The sequence below is a fragment of the Thalassophryne amazonica genome, chromosome 18 (genome assembly GCF_902500255.1).
Source record: "Thalassophryne amazonica chromosome 18, fThaAma1.1, whole genome shotgun sequence".
Classification (NCBI taxonomy): domain Eukaryota; kingdom Metazoa; phylum Chordata; class Actinopteri; order Batrachoidiformes; family Batrachoididae; genus Thalassophryne; species Thalassophryne amazonica.
Window position 1 is genome coordinate 12,316,509 of NC_047120.1, and position 13,911 is coordinate 12,330,419.

Consider the following 13,911-nt stretch of genomic DNA (forward strand, 5'->3'; position numbering starts at 1 on the left):
CATTGCGTGATGATTTACCCTCTTTTAAGAGTTTGATAATCCTCTCCTTTGTTTCAATTGACATCTCTCGTGTTGGAGCCATGATTCATGTCAGTCCACTTGGTGCAACAGCTCTCCAAGGTGTGATCACTCCTTTTTAGATTCAGATTAACGAGCAGATCTGATTTGATGCAGGTGTTAGTTTTGGGGATGAAAATTTACAGGGTGATTCCATAATTTATTCCTCAGAATTGAGTGAGTCCATATTTTTTTCCCTCTGCTTGGTCTAAAAAAGTAACCGTTACTGACTGCCACAATTTTTTTTCCTGATTTCTTATAGTGTTTCTTAAAGCCAGAAAGTTGCCATTTGAAATGACTTTAGTTTCGTGTCATGTCTGTGATCTGCTTTTTTTCTACAAAATTAAACAACTGAATGAACATCCTCCGAGGCCGGTGATTCCATAATTATTGCCAGGGGTTGTATAATGCTACCCAATGCCAATTTATGATTCCTGCTGTGCTCCATTGTTGCCGAGCTATAAATCACACATCCTGGCTGTAGCTCCTCTGCGCTCTCACCTCCTCCTGAGTTCTCTCATGATTGTGTTAAATAAAGTCCGCTAAATCAAGGATCCACCATATAGAGTTTATTATGTCCAGAGTTTAAGGATACAGTGACCAATTTCATATTTATTTACTTTAAGACTCAATAAAATGTTGTTCAATTTCAATTCAATTTCAATTTAATCAGCTTATAAAGTGCCGAATCACAAAAAAGCTGTCCCAAGGCACCTCACACAGAACAGTTCAACATAAAATTTTTTAAATAAATTAATAATAATTCAAATACATAATTAAAAACAGAAGTAAAAGAATAAAACATAAAAAAAACTATTCACAAGAAAGAGAATAAAAATAGGTTTTAAGTCTTGACTTAAAAATGTCCACGGACTCAGACTGCTTCACAGTAGCAGGAAGACCGTTCCACAGAGTAGGTGCACGATAAGAAAAAGCTCTTTGACCCACTTACATAGAAAACATGTAAAGCCTACTTTTAATACACAAAAAATTCACAAGAGGTATCGATAAGGGACTCGATAAGGAAGCGGATCGATAAGCGGAATTGATAATGGTATCGATATTGATAAAATCTTATCGATACCCATCCGTATGTACTCTGCTATCACAACTTCTTGTAAACACCCCCTGACACGAGCATGACGTTAGACTCACGCATTAGCACGCCCGTTGTTGTGATGACCCCACCCACTGTGTTCCCACCTGGATGCCGTTCTTTCTTCCACCACATTACACATGCTCTGCTGGACGCTGCGTATATAAAATAATTATTTTGTGGTAGATTAATCATTTTTTTCTACAAATTGGCCACTGAAAACTGCTCTAATCGCTTCCTGAATCACAGAGGAGGCTGCAGCCAGAGCCCTTCACGTGCACGCCTAAGTACCTGGAGAAAGCATTGGGAGCCATCTGAAAAGGTAATTATTTTCCATGTTTACATTGTCATAGCTTGATAAAACAGTTGCATGGGTACCCACGATGGTCCCTGGACAAAGTGCAGAAGTCCCAGAAAACAAGGAGACCAGATAGACAGGAGACGGAGACAAGAAGAAGAGGAGTGTCTCTCCCTTATTTAGCAGGAGTAGGGGAAAAACTACAGAGGATCTTCAGACAGCACAAAATCCCAGTTTACTTTAAACCGGTTAACACCTTGAGATAGAAATTAGTTCACCCTAAGGACAGGATCCCTAGTTACAAACAGAGCAATGTAGTGTATTATATCAGATGTCAGGAAAACTGTAATGAACACTACATAGGTGAGACTAAGCAACCTTTAAACAAGAGGCTATACCAACACCACAGAGAGGTCGCCAGTGGACCTCAGTCTGCAGTTCATCTCCACCTGAAAGACACTAACCACACGTTTGAGGACAAGGAAGTTAAAATCTTAGCCAGAGAGAAGAAATGGTTTTGAGAGAGGTGTCAAGGAAGCATTCATTGTAAAACAGTTGAAACCCAGCCTTAACCGGGGGGCGGGTCTCAAACACGCTTTGTCCCCTGTTTACAATGGGGTACTCAGGTCAAAGAAGTTTCAGTATTTTGTTCATGGTAATGAGTCATTCACGTCATCAGGAGAGTCGTCAAGGGAGCCATCAGGGGAGGCTTCCATCCCATCATTAGGAGAGTGCTAACTAGAGCACAATAGGTGCTAATTAGAGCTATTGTTTAGTCACTAGCCTATAGCAGTCGGCCTCTCAGTAGTCAAGCAACCCAGTCCAGTCGAAGATTCAAGCTTCTCTACTATGGAAACCACCTGGACAACTGAGAGCCTACACAGAAACATCAATCAATCAATCAATTTTATTTATATAGCGCCAAATCACAACAAACAGTTGCCCCAAGGCGCTTAATATTGTAAGGCAAGGCCATACAATAATTACGTAAAAACCCCAACGGTCAAAACGACCCCCTGTGAGCAAGCACTTGGCGACAGTGGGAAGGAAAAACTCCCTTTTAACAGGAAGAAACCTCCAGCAGAACCAGGCTCAGGGAGGGGCAGTCTTCTGCTGGGACTGGTTGGGGCTGAGGGAGAGAACCAGGAAAAAGACATGCTGTGGAGGGGAGCAGAGATCGACCACTAATGATTAAATGCAGAGTGGTGCATACAGAGAAAGAGCAAAAAGAGAAAGAAACACTCAGTGCATCATGGGAACCCCCCAGCAGTCTAAGTCTATAGCAGCATAACTAAGGGATGGTTCAGGGTCACCTGATCCAGCCCTAAGTATAAGCTTTAGCAAAAAGGAAAGTTTTAAGCCTAATCTTAAAAGTAGAGAGGGTGTCTGTCTCCCTGATCCGAATTGGGAGCTGGTTCCACAGGAGAGGAGCCTGAAAGCTGAAGGCTCTGCCTCCCATTCTACTCTTACCAACCCTAGGAACTACAAGTAAGCCTGCAGTCTGAGAGCGAAGCGCTCTATTGGGGTGATATGGTACTATGAGGTCCCTAAGATAAGATGGGACCTGATTATTCAAAACCTTATAAGTAAGAAGAAGAATTTTAAATTCTATTCTAGAATTAACAGGAAGCCAATGAAGAGAGGCCAATATGGGTGAGATATGCTCTCTCCTTCTAGTCCCTGTCAGTACTCTAGCTGCAGCATTTTGAATTAACTGAAGGCTTTTCAGGGAACTTTTAGGACAACCTGATAATAATGAATTACAATAGTTCAGCCTTGAGGAAATAAATAATGAATTACAGTAGTCCAGCCTAGAGGAAATAAATGCATGAAGTAGTTTTTCAGCATCACTCTGAGACAAGACCTTTCTAATTTTAGAGATATTGCATAAATGCAAAAAAGCAGTCCTACATATTTGTTTAATATGCGCAATGAATGACATATCCTGATCAAAAATGACTCCAAGATTTCTCACAGTATTACTAGAGGTCAGGGTAATGCCATCCAGAGTAAGGATCTGGTTAGACACCATGTTTCTAAGATTTGTGGGGCCAAGTACAATAACTTCAGTTTTATCTGAGTTTAAAAGCAGGAAATTAGAGGTCATCCATGTCTTTATGTCTGTAAGACAATCCTGCAGTTTAGCTAATTATAGGCCAATCTCCAGCCTATAATTAGCTAAGATAGCTGGGTCAAGTGATGGCTTTTTAAGTAATGGTTTAATTACTGCCACCTTAAAAGCCTGTGGTACATAGCCAACTAATAAAGATAGATTGATCATATTTAAGATCGAAGCATTAAATAATGGTAGGGCTTCCTTGAGCAGCCTGGTAGGAATGGGGTCTAATAGACATGTTGATGGTTTGGATGAAGTAACTAATGAAAATAACTCAGAACAATCGGAGAGAAAGAGTCTAACCAAATACCGGCATCACTGAAAGCAGCCAAAGATAACGATACGTCTTTGGGATGGTTATGAGTAATTTTTTCTCTAATAGTTAAAATTTTATTAGCAAAGAAAGTCATGAAGTCATTACTACTTTTATTTGTTATTATCTATCGTCCACCTGGTCGCTACTGTGAGTTTCTCTGTTAATTTTCAGACCTTTTGTCTGACTTAGTGCTTAGCTCAGATAAGATAATTATAGTGGGCGATTTTAACATCCACACAGATGCTGAGAATGACAGCCTCAACACTGCATTTAATCTATTATTAGACTCTATTGGCTTTGCTCAAAATGTAAATGAGTCCACCCACCACTTTAATCATATCTTAGATCTTGTTCTGACTTATGTTATGGAAATAGAAGACTTAACAGTATTCCCTGAAAACTCCCTTCTGTCTGATCATTTCTTAATAACATTTACATTTACTCTGATGGACTACCCAGCAGTGGGGAATAAGTTTAATTACACTAGAAGTCTTTCAGAAAGCGCTGTAACTAGGTTTAAGGATATGATTCCTTCTTTATGTTCTCTAATGCCATATAATAACACAGTGCAGAGTAGCTACCTAAACTCTGTAAGTGAGATAGAGTATCTCGTCAATAGTTTTACATCCTCATTGAAGACAACTTTGGATGCTGTAGCATTATGCTGTGGCTTTCACAAAAATATTGAACGGAGAAGAGGATACACCAGACTGGCTAACGACTGGGAACACAAGCCTAATTCCGAAGACCAAAGAAACACAGCTTCCCAACAAGTACAGACCCATCTGCTGCCTAACAACAACATACAAATGGATGACAGGAATCATAGCTGATGCCATTTATGAACATCTTGACACTGGTGGCTACCTGGAAAATGAACAGAAAGGTTGTCCCAGAAGAAGATTAGGAGCTAAAGACCAGTTACTGAAAGACAAAGCTATCCTGGAGGACTGCAAAAAAAAAAAAGGAGGAGAAACCTCAGCATGGCTTGGATTGACTACAAAAATTCATTTGACAGCATACCACACTCCTGGATCATGAGGTGCTTAGAACTCTACAACATCAATGAGGAAATAAGATCTTTCCTGAGAACACAAATGAACAAGTGGAACACCACCATCACCCTCAATCACACAGAGGAACAAATAACAATCCCAGACATATGAGTTCAGAGAGGGATATTTCAGGGAGACAGACTCTCATGACTTTTATTCTGCTTAATCATAGACCTGCTCAGCAAGATCCTGAAGGAGCATGACATCGGGTATGACTTAAGTAGAGGCAAAGGAAGGAAAAATCAAAAACTTGTGAACAAGTTGCTGTTCATGGATGATTTGAAAATCTATGCCAACACAAAAAGGGACTCAGTCAGCTCATACAAACTGTTCATAAGTTCTCAAAAGACATCGGTATGGAATTTGGACTGTATAAATGCTGAAAATGCACAATCAAAAAAGGTAAAAAGACAAAAACAGAAAACATACAGTTGGATGAAGGGAGCTACATTGAAGATACATTGGGATACTTTCCACGATCTGAACCCGAGTGGTGTTCAGTTGTTGGACTTCTGTGCTAGTCACAGTTTGTCCATCACGAACACCATGTTCGAGCACAAGGGTGTCCATAAGTGCACGTGGCACCAGGACACCCTGAGCCTGAGGTCGATGATCGACTTCTGACCTTCGGCCAAGTGTCTCGGACACTTGGGTGAAGAGAGGGGCTGAGCTGTCGACCGATCACCACCTGATGGTGAGTTGGATCCGCTGGGAGGGGAGGAAGCCGTTCAGACCTGGCAGGCCCAAACGTATCGTGGGGAGTCTGCTGGGAACGACTGGCGGAACCCTCTGTCAGCGATGTCTTCAACTCCCACCTCCAGGAGAGCTTCTCCCAGATCCCGGGGGAGTTTGGAGACATGGAGTCCGAGTGGACCATGTTCTCCACCTCCATTGTCGATGTGGCTGCTCGTAGCTGTGGTCATAAGGTCTCTGGTGCCTGTCGTAGCAGCAATCCCCAAACCCGGTGGTGGACGCCGGAAGTAAGGGATGCCGTCAAGCTGAAGAAGGAGTCCTACTTGTCTTTGTTGGTAGATGGGACCCTGGAGGCATCTGACAGGTACCGGCAGGCCAAGCGTGCCGCAGCCCGTGCGGTCGCAGAGGCAAAAACTTGGGTCTGGGAGGAGTTTGGGGAGGCCATGGAGGAGGACTATCAGTCAGCCTTGAAGAAATTCTGGCAAACCATCCGACGCCTCAGGAGGCGGAAGCAGCTCTCCACCAGCACTGTCTACAGTGTGGGTGGGGAGCTGTTGACCCTGACTGGGGATGTTGTCGGGTGGTGGAAGGAATACTTCGAGGATCTCCTCAATCCCATCGTCATGTCTTCAGAAGAGGAAGCAGAGACTGGGCACTTAGAGGCAGACTCATCCATTACCCAGGCCGAAGTCACTGAGGTGGTTAGAAAGCTCCTCGGTGGCAAGGCTCCACTGACACGCCCAACCAGTTCACATGTGCTTTGTGGATCTGGAGAAGGCGTTTGACTGTGTCCCTTGGGGCACCCTGTGGGGGGGTGCTCCGGGAGTATGGGGTCCGGGGTCCTTTGCTAAGGGCTATCCGGTCCCTGTATGACCGCTGCAGGAGCTTGGTTCACAGTGCCGGTAGTAACTCAAACCTGATTCCAGTGCACGTTGGCCTCCGCCAGGGCTGAGCTTTGTCACCGGTTCTGTTCATTATCTTTATGGACAGAATTTCTAGGCGCAGCCAGGGTTTAGAGGGGGTCTGGTTTGGGATGCACAGAATCTCGTCTTTGCTGTTTGTGGACGATGTGGTTCTGTTGGCTTCATCATATCAGGACCTTCAGCGTGCACTTGGGTGGTTTGCAGCCGAGTGTGAAGCGTCCATGATGAAAATTAGCACCTCCAAATCTGAGGCCATGGTTCTCGACCGGAAAAAGGTGCTTTGCCCTCTTCAGGTCGGTGGAGTGTCCTCGCCTCAAGTGGAGGAGTTTAAGTATCTCGGGGTCTTGTTCTTGAGCGAGGGACGGATGTAGCGTGAGATTGACAGACGGATCTGTGCAGCATCTGCAGTGATGTGGTCGCTGTAATGGACCGTTGTGGTGAAGAGAGAGCTGAGTAGAGGGGCAAAGCTCTTGATTTACTGATCGATCTACGTTCCGATTTTCACCTATGGTCATGAGATTTGGCTCATGACCGAAAGAACGAGATCGTGAGTACAAGCGGCCGAGATGAGTTTCCTCCGCAGGGTGGCTGGGCACTCCCTTAGAGATAGGGTGAGGAGCTCGGTCACTCGGGAGGAGCTCGGAGTCAAGCCGCTGCTCCTCCACGTCGAATGAGCCAGTTGAGGTGGCTCGGGCATCTTTTCCGGATGCCCCTTGGACGCCTCACTGGAGAGGTGTTCTGGGCACGTCCCATCGGGAGGAGGCCCCGGGGAAGACCCAGGACACGCTGGAGGGACTACATCTCTCAGCTGGCTTGGGAACGCCTTGGAGTTCCCCCGGAGGAGCTGGGGGAGGTGTGTGTGGATCGGGAGGTCTGGGCGGCTTTGCTTGAGCTGCTGCCCCCGCGACCCGACTCCAGATAAAGCGGAAGAAAATGGATGGATGGATAAATTTTTAGTAAAAAATGGATTTCATTAAGGTGAAATTCATGCAAAAGTTTTCTTTTGGATTCATATTATGTTGATTTATTTAAACACGTCTCAGTTCTTCTTCACAAAATTATGATTTTTGTTGAAAACAAATATTGTGTGTTTGGAAAACAATAAAGTTCACCAAACTGGTGAATTTGGTTTTGTTTGAAGTTCTGGTCTTCCCTGTTGAATTTTGAGTGCCAAGTTTTGGTCATGAAAAACCATGAAATTCAATCGCAGTTCTACAAGTTCCCAAATTGCATGAGAGAGAGAAAAAAATCACCACAAGATGCATTCAAGGAATTTTAAACAGTCAATGAATTTCTGGAGGAGAATCTCAGTTTCCAGCAAAAATATTTCCAGTAAATTTCTGTCCTCTGATACAGTCGACACACTGCTGTCAACATTTCAGCTGCTACTTCAGGTTTCATTCAAAAGTCTATTTACACAATAGTGTAAACACTAAAATGATTCTTACAGAATGTACAGCCGTTGGTAAAGAATTTTATTTGGGGTGTGTCATCATTTTCCTCACCTGCATAGTGCAGGGAAATAATTAGGAGAATAAACCCGGGTGAGCTCTGGTTATTAACTAGAACCGGTTCATAATGTCTGCTGCTGTACCTGTAGGGTCAGAGGTCAAACCATCAGCGGGGACAGAAGTCGATGGTGGCGGTGGAACGAGGAGTGTCTTAAAGGTGAACAACATTTTTCCTGAATCAGCGGCGTTTCTGATTCTGTCATGAAGACAATTTGGCAGCAGAAATGCTGGAAGATCAACATGACAGAAGAGACGGACATGAACTGAGGACAACAGGGTGTCCAGATTTACAACGCTGCCGTTCAGCTGCTCTGATCCAGGTTTCTGACAGCTTCAGTCAGCTGGATGTTGGAGGTAAGAGGGCAGAACGTATCACAGCTGGAGGTCCACCAGGACAAAGTGCTGTGAGGAGACATCACAGCTGAGAGAAGTGAGCAGGTCGTCTGAAGGTCCTGTCCAAAGTGATTGTTTCAAGAATATTTTGTAGATCTTCCTGCAGAGAAACTGAATGAAAGGAAACAGTCTGAAAAATAGAGCGACTGCTGTGTCGTCGGTAAAACAACTGAGTCATCATGAGGTCAAGTTGTTTGTTGGCTTTGTGAGACAGTCGGCAGCAAAATCAGGGATGAGATCAAAGTGTGCGCTTAAAGAGCCCAGAGACGCCACTCGAGTGACCTGTTCTCATCTCAGTCTCAGTTCAGACTGGTGAAAATCTGATCCGGTTTGAATCAGATCCAAACTCAGCCCCGTCTGAATGTTACTGAACTCAAATCAAACACTTTGTTCACTCAGAGTCACACAGTCTGAGTTTGACAAATTCAGTCTGACAGCAGCTGGAAAGAAACTTCTAGACTCCAGAAAAACATCTGGATTCAGCAGATAAATTCCACTGATCCCAAAACCTGCCTGGATCAAGGATGAGAATTTTCCATGAATCTGTAGATTTCAGAGTTTTTCTGGGTTTCTGGGCCATTTCTGAGATCAGTGTAAATCTGTAGAGAAAATGTTTGGGTGTTGGTGCAGTGCGGGTCAACTGTGCCAGTTAAATCTTTCCTCATATACATGTGAACCAGAATAGTGCTGCTGACATTCCAAACTAAAACGCTCAATGTCATTGGTTATTTTTTCTACAACAGCGAACTTTCATCCAATCAGAATCTCTGTAATATCTCGTCACTAAAAGAACCCGGATGTGGACATTTTGAGTTTCTGCAAGTTTGGTTTTTCGAGCTGCGTCTGTAACAGTGGTGGGCACAGTTCCGATAATAATTATCGAAGATAATCTTTTTAGATAACTTTAAAAATGGACTAATTATCTTGCGATAATTTTTAGACCAATAACGTGGTAAATAAAGCTGAACAGCTACAAATATTTATAAAACTTAAAATCAGTTGAGCACCTACCTGTTAAATGTTTCGTAGCTGATGTGTACAAGTTCTATTCTCTGCAACACAGAGAAGAGGTGCTTTAAGAAGAAACCACTCTACCCTCTGCAGGCAAAGGAGAACTCCAGAGCAGGATGTCATATTGACTGACAGAATATGAACGTAGAGATTGTAGATATTAACAGAACATGCTCAGTGTGTCGCTCGCTTTCCACTCAGCCGGGCTCTTCTTGTAAGATGATGTGAGAGCTCTCTTATGGAGATCTCACTTGTGACACTGAGAGCCACAGACATCTAACCAATGAAAAGCCTCATTGTAAAAACATGTTTTAGGTGTCTTTGAAGTCTACAGTATGTGAAGAGGAAATACTTTCTGGATGCACTGTGACATAGTTACTTCTGTGAGGATAATGTACTCTCTATTTTGAAACCTAAGCCAAAAATGACGATAATAAAAAAGAAACACTGTCCCTAGTGAGACACATTGGTCAGAAATACATAACATGTTTTTTTCTCTTTTTTTTTAGTAATGTCCAACTATGTTTTCAGCTTCTTAAATGTGAATATTTTCCAGCTACTTTTGTCCACAGTGACAGTGAAATGAATATCGTAAGTCTGTGGACCAAGACTTTTGAGGATGTCACCTTGAACTTTTTATTGACCAAACAACTGATCATTTAACCTCCTACCACCGCCTCATTTTGGCTTGTCAGTATCTCACCAAAAAAGTGAAATTTCCCATCGATGGGATTAACAGTAGTGTTCAGAATTATAGTAGTGCTATGTGACTAAAAAGATTAATCCAGGTTTTGAGTATATTTCTTATTACATGGGAAACAAGGTTCCAGTAGAGTCTCACAAATCCAACAAGATCTGTCAGGGATTTGGCTGGGTCAGGGCACTGAGCCCTTGTTTTCCCCTTGTTGTGGTTCTCCGTCTGCTTCAGCGTTGATTTATCAGTAATTATTTTCATCATGAGTTATTCTGTTGTTTTTCTTATCACTTTGTTACTTTCCATACTTTAGCCATTGTCAAGTTCTGTTCTAGTTTTCTTCAGCCAGTTTGTGTTTTCATTGTTTTTCATTTAGCTTTCATCTGTATATGTTTTCTGTTATACTTTTATATCGGGTTTTGATTTCTGTTGATTAGTCTGTTCCTGTTTAATTCTGCTTTTGTATTGATTTTCTGATCAGTTCTAGTTGCTTTTGTATTTATGCTCATGTTTGATTTTGGTTCCTGTTCTTGTATTACAGGGGTAGGCAACCTGTTCCAGAAAGAGCCATGAGGGTGCAGGTTTTCTTTGCAGCCACTTGACTCCACCAGGTGATTTTACTGATTAATATCACTTTGAGCAGATGGAATCAGTTAATCAGTGAAATCACCTGGTGGAGTCAGTGGCTGCAAAGAAAATCTGCACCCTCATGGCTCTTTCTGGAACAGGTTGCCTGCCCTTGTTGTATTACATTCTGACCCTGATTTCCATTTTGCTCTGTTCTGCTTTTGCTGTTTGTTTCCACTCTGCACCTCCCATCATGTCTTCATTCCTGGTCTCATGCCCAGTTACTTCTGTTCACTCCACGCCCTGCACCTGACATTATGTTTTTCCCTCACTTTGATGCAGTCTGTTTTGTTTCTGTTCACTCACACTCTTGCACCTGTTCCCGTGTCTTTGTCTATTCCATCACGCCACTTTGCTCACTCCCTTCCTCACACTTTTGCCCTGTCTTACTCTTTAGCCAGAAGCCACACGCCTTCTAGATTGTTCCTCACTTGCATCTCATTTACACCACCTGTCCCTCACTTCTCACTAATTAGTCCACAAGTATTTAAACTCCACAGTCCTTCACTTCTTTGCCAGATTGTACAACCCCTGGCAATAATTATGGAATCACCGGCCTTGGAGGATGTTCATTCAGTTGTTTAATTTTGTAGAAAAAAAGCAGATCATAGACATGACACAAAACTAAAGTCATATCAAATGGCAACTTTCTGGCTTTAAGAAACACTAAGAAATCAGGAAAAAAAATAATGGCATTCAGTAACGGTTACTTTTTTAGACCAAGCAGAAGAAAAAAATATGGAATCACTCAATTCTGAGGAAAAAATTATGGAATCACCCTGTACATTTTCATCCCCAAAACTAACACCTGCATCAAATCAGATCTGCTTGTTAGTCTGCATCTAAAAAGGAGTGATCACACCTTGGAGAGCTGTTGGACCAAGTGGACTGACATGAATCATGGCTCCAACACGAGAGATGTCAATTGAAACAAGGGAGAGGATTATCAAACTCTTAAAAGAGGGTAAATCATCACGCAATGTTGCAAAAGATGTTGGTTGTTTACAGTCAGCTGTGTCTAAACTCTGGACCAAATACAAACAACATGGGAAGGTTATTAAAGGCAAACATACTGGTAGACCAAGGAAGACATCAAAGCATCAAGAAAACTTAAAGCAATATGTCTCAAAAATCGAAAATGCACAACAAAACAAATGAGGAGGAAACTGGAGTCAACGTCTGTGACCTAACTGTAAGAAACCGCCTAAAGGAAATGGGATTTACATACAGAAAAGCTAAACGAAAGCCATCATTAACACCTAAACAGAAAAAAACAAGGTTAGCAATTGTGGGCTGTGGATGACTGGATGAAAGTCATATTCAGTGATGAATCTCGAATCTGCATTGGGCAAGGTGATGATGCTGGAACTTTTGTTTGGTGCCGTTCCAATGAGATTTATAAAGATGACTGCCTGAAGAGAACATGTAAACTTCCACAGTCGATGATATGGGGCTGCATGTCAGGTAAAGGCACTGGGGAGATGGCTGTCATTACATCATCAATAAATGCACAAGTTTACGTTGATATTTTGAAACACTTATCCCATCAACTGAAAGAATGTTTGGGGATGATGAAATCATTTTTCAAGATGATAATGCATCTTGCCATAGAGCAAAACTGTGAAAACATTCCTTGCAAAAAGACACATAGGGTCAAAAAATAGTCTGGATCTTAATCCAATTGAAAATCTTTGGTGGAAGTTGAAGAAAATGGTCCATGACAAGGCTCCAACCTGCAAAGCTGATCTGGCAACAGCAATCAAAGTCGGAGCCAGATTGATGAAGAGTACTGTTTGTCACTCATTAAGTCCATGCCTCAGAGACTGCAAGCTGTTATAAAAGCCAGAGGTGGTGCAGCAAAATACTAGTGATGTGTTGGAGCGTTCTTTTGATTTTATGATTCCATAATTCTTTCCTCAGAATTGAGTGATTCCATATTTTTTCCCTCTGCTTGGTCTAAAAAAGTAACCGTTACTGACTGCCACAATTTTTTTTCCTGATTTCTTATAGTGTTTCTTAAAGCCAGAAAGTTGCCATTTGAAATGACTTTAGTTTTGTGTCATGTCTGTGATCTGCTTTTTTTCTACAAAATTAAACAACTGAATGAACATCCTCCGAGGCCGGTGATTCCATAATTTTTGCCAGGGGTTGTAGTCTTTGTACTCTTTCCAGCGCCCATCACAGTCCTGTTTTTGTCTTGCCGTGTTCTGAACTTTGCTCTGTACCTCGACCATGACTTTTGCTTCATCCCGGATGTCTGAGTTTGCTCGTGCCTCTGAACCCTGCTAGTTTGTGACTGCGTCTCAGCCTGATCCTGTTTGTACCTCTGCCACGCTGACTGATTACATGTGTACTGAAACCAAGCCTGGAATAAAGACCATTTCTCCCACACCAAAGCCTTGTCTGGGGTTTGCATTGCGGGTCCAGCCGCTCCTGGTGACGGGCTCCCTCCCGTCCTGACAGTACAATCTGGCCAGAATATGGACTCCACAGACTGTTCACAATAATAGTAGTGTGACATTCAGTCAGTGAGTTCAATTTTGTGGAACATACAGGTGTGAATCAGGTGTCCCCTATGTAAGGATGAGGCCAGCACCTGTTGTACATGCTTTTTTCTTTGAAAGCCTGAGGAAAATGGGACATTCAAGACATTGTTCAGAAGAACGGCATAGTTTGATTAAAAAGTTGATTGGAGAGGGGAAAACTTATACGCAGGTGCAAAAAATTATAGGCTGTTCATCTGCAATGATCTCCAATGCTTTAAAATGGACAAAAAAAAACCAGAGACGCGTGGAAGAAAACGGAAAACAACCATCAAAATGGATAGAAGAATAACCAGAATGGCAAAGGCTCACCCAGTGATCAGCTCCAGGATGATCAAAGACAGTCTGGAGTTACCTGTAAGTGCTGTGACAGAAGACGCCTGTGTGAAGCTAATTTATTTGCAAGAATCCCCTGCAAAGTCCCTCTGTTAAATAAAAGACGTGTGCAGAAGAGGTTACAATTTGCCAAAGAACACATCAACTGGCCTAAAGAGAAATGGAGAAATATTTTGTGGACTGATGAGAGTAAAATTGTTCTTTTTGGGTCCAAGGGCCGCAGACAGTTTGTGAGACAACCC